The following is a 3,412-nucleotide window of genomic DNA, read 5'->3' as shown; positions in this document are numbered from 1 at the left end:
AAACTGCAGACAGTTCCAGCAGTCACACAGGCATGATCACTGCAGTCAGGGAAAGACTACAAACTTCAGCTGTTTTAGAGATGAAAAATCCTAGCTACTGCTGAAATCTGGGTTTCTTGTGTTTGGGACATGATGGAAAATGACTTCCAAGTTATAAACCCTGTCTATCTGTTACAGCAGTGGTTCTTAACCTTTTTAGCCTTGAGGCACCCCTTGATAGATATGAGGTACCTCGTGATACGCTGGCAACACCTTTGGAAAATAGAAGCTCTTAGTTTTCACTTTTTTTTTACTAGAGCAAAATACTAAAGCAGTTCTTCTGTTGCAAAGAATTCAAAAAGATCACAATAGGTCATGATGTTTCTAACACTATGGAGTCTTATGTGAAGACTCTAGGTTTAATTTATGAATCACTTGACAGTACCAACACTGTGCAGCACAACATGGCACCCCTGAAAGGATCTCAAGGCACCCCAAGGTGCCACAGCACCCTGGCTGAGAATCACTGAGCTAGAGAGAGACAAAAACCTTGAAGAAAATCCCAAAATGTTCCACATTTCTCCTGATAGTCCAGGTGTGGACTCGGTTTCATCAGTCAAGTTTACACTGTTTACAGTCTCAGCAGATGAGGCAGAAATCAAGAGCTTTATAGCGGCAGCATATTGGTGGTCCTGTTTTGGACCAAGCTGCTCTGCCAATTTTCTGGCGGTTTTACATACAGAATGAGCAGCAGCCATGGAGGGATGTGCCAAAATGCCTGAGTCCAAGCTGAGCCCAAATTTGGGCAACGTTTAACTTAATCTGATGAGGTCTCTGATGATCAGCAGAAACTCTGTATACAAGGCCAAATCCATAGAGTAGTTATTTTTATAAAAGTTGGTGTCTCCAGATTGAAGTACGGTAGGGTGACAAAACTGCTTAAGAAAGATTTAGTGCCATGGACCATGTTTTTAAGAGTATGTGACAGATGCAGCCCCATAGCTAACAAAAAAAATTAATTATTTTCAAGAGGATTAGATGAGAAAGATTTGGGGGCTTATTTTTATTTTATTTTATTACTGATCTTAATTGTTTTAATTTTCTATCATTAAGTAATTTAATCTACCAGTAACTGTGAAGGGCTTGGGATAGTCCTACAGGGACTGCTGAAATGAAATCTATTGTTGAAAATTCTTATCTTAATTCCCCCCTTCCCCTGCTTCTAGTAGGGACCATTAATACTGGTACTAAGGGAAAATATCAAAAAAGAGGAAAAATCTCATCTGCCTAAATAGGAATTAGTATGCAGAAAACTGTGACAAAAATACTAAGATAAATAGGTGGTATCTGCCCATCTTCAAAACAATGTACAGGAAAAGTTTCCAGCCACATTGACGCAACGTGAACTGCTCGCATGGGTAGTGTTATGCATATGCTTAAGGAATGGGACGTAGACCATGACTTTTCTCAGTCAAGGGGAAGACATAAGCTGCCTGCCAAATCAGCCTTGCAAAATTGTCAGGAGAATTTGCTAGATCAAGCACAAAACCTAATTGCCCTACCATGATATTAGTGGAAAAATTTACTCACCCACCAGACGTTTTTCTTATTCAGGGTGAGATTAGCAAGCTACCGATCTCAGCCAATGAGCCATCGTCCCCATACAGACCCAGTGAAATGAGTGGTTTTTCCACCTGTGCAGATCAGTTTGTCATATTGCAGCTTGTGTGCAAAGATCAGAAGCTGCAATTGTGAAATGCGTACGTTCCCACTGAAGCTATGTGGGTCAGTGGTTTAAACAAGAAATTAATCTGTCCCTTCCTATTCTGGGTTGATAAATTAGAATGCAAAACAGAAGAATTAAGAGTCAAGCAAACAGTTACCCGTTCTTACATTTATCGTGCAACATCACAGCCAAAATCAGAAACCACCATTTTAAATGGAGCAAGGAACCTGAAGTGAACCGAGCGCTCCAAGAATAGCAGGTGTAGAAAGAAATACGACTTTCTTTTTTTCAGCAACGGTTCCTCTAGAGGATTCCACTCAATTAAATAGTTTAGCTTATTTTAACTTACGATGGTCAAATTATAGAAGCATTCATCTTTTAAGAACACACGATGCTAATAATACTTGTACACAGAAATGTATTGTATTCCATGTATTTGCATAGGCTGATTTTTGTTATTGTAACAGGTGTATTCCTATGAGAAATACATTTAATTGTATGCCCATTTTACTAGTAAAATAATTAGGCGGTAGCTGTCTAACCAAGGGAAGAAGCAAAACACCACAGTTTGAACAGCAGATAGACAGGCATGTGTAAAGGAAGGAAAAACAGGAAACTTTACAGTGGAGAAAGTCTGAAAGATGTAAACCTGTCTTTTAAGCTATAGAGATGTATCAGCCCCAACACATATCATCCTGTTCCAGTCTCACTGTGCAGATTGCATAAAGGCATCTTTAGATTTCTCTCATCACCCTCCATAATAAGTTGCTTTCAACAGTTTTTTTAAAAGCAGCCGAAATCACACAGCCAACCATTAAAGTGAGCATTTAGGAGTTCTCCTCCCTAGCACGCATTAGCTGCAGAATACGACAATTGAAATTTACAGAGAAAGGAAAAAAACACCAGAGAAAGAAAACTGAAAGCCATATTATTCCTACATAATCTCCCTGCCCCCACATGTGTGGATGGATGGATAGCTAAATATTCTCCTCCTCAGTCTCTTCAGGGCTGTTATCTGCTTCCCTGTCATTATGTATTTAAAATATTATCCTTAAACTGTGAAATCAGGAACACAGAAGATGTTCACCAGCCACCCTCCCCAAAACATCCTTTCATTTGGAAACACATCCAGCTGAAGTATCAGGATGTTTTCTGTTCATTCCTGCCTTTCACCGCGCCGCAATGCAGATTCTTTCAAGTGTTGCCTGCGCGGCGGGGTTTGGTTTTTATTCTTCGCCCCTGGGTAGATGTCAGCACTACCATTCTGGACAAAGCGGCCTCCAAAAGCAGAGGGCATGGAGGAATACCACTAGTTTGCTTGGTAAATAGAGACAGGACCAAACTTCCCAACAGCATCCTGGACAAACTCCTCCAGGGCCCCTCGTCTAGTGAACCAACCCCTTGTAGCCATCTGCCCTAGCCAGTCTGTAGCCAGGGGCATGTCCCTGTGGTCTTTGCGCCTCAGTTCACCCTCCAGCTTTGGGGTAACTGGGATGCCAGCCCTGGGGCAGTCGGGGTGCTGATTCTTTCGAGAGCAGTTCGCGCGGGTTACAGAAAAGTTTCCGTTTAGGGGAGCCCCTTGGAACTGGCGGGGGGGGAGGGGGGGGCATGTGTCAGGCCCTTGCTCTGCCTCCCATGCTTTCTCTGCTGTCTTGTGCCCTGCTTGTTGTTAAGAGCAGCTCCCTCCTTTCTCCAAACTCCGCGGGT

Source organism: Gavialis gangeticus, unplaced genomic scaffold, assembly GCF_001723915.1.
Source record: "Gavialis gangeticus isolate Ggan-Ray unplaced genomic scaffold, GavGan_comp1, whole genome shotgun sequence".
Taxonomy (NCBI): domain Eukaryota; kingdom Metazoa; phylum Chordata; order Crocodylia; family Gavialidae; genus Gavialis; species Gavialis gangeticus.
Note: the sequence above shows the minus strand (reverse complement) of the source record.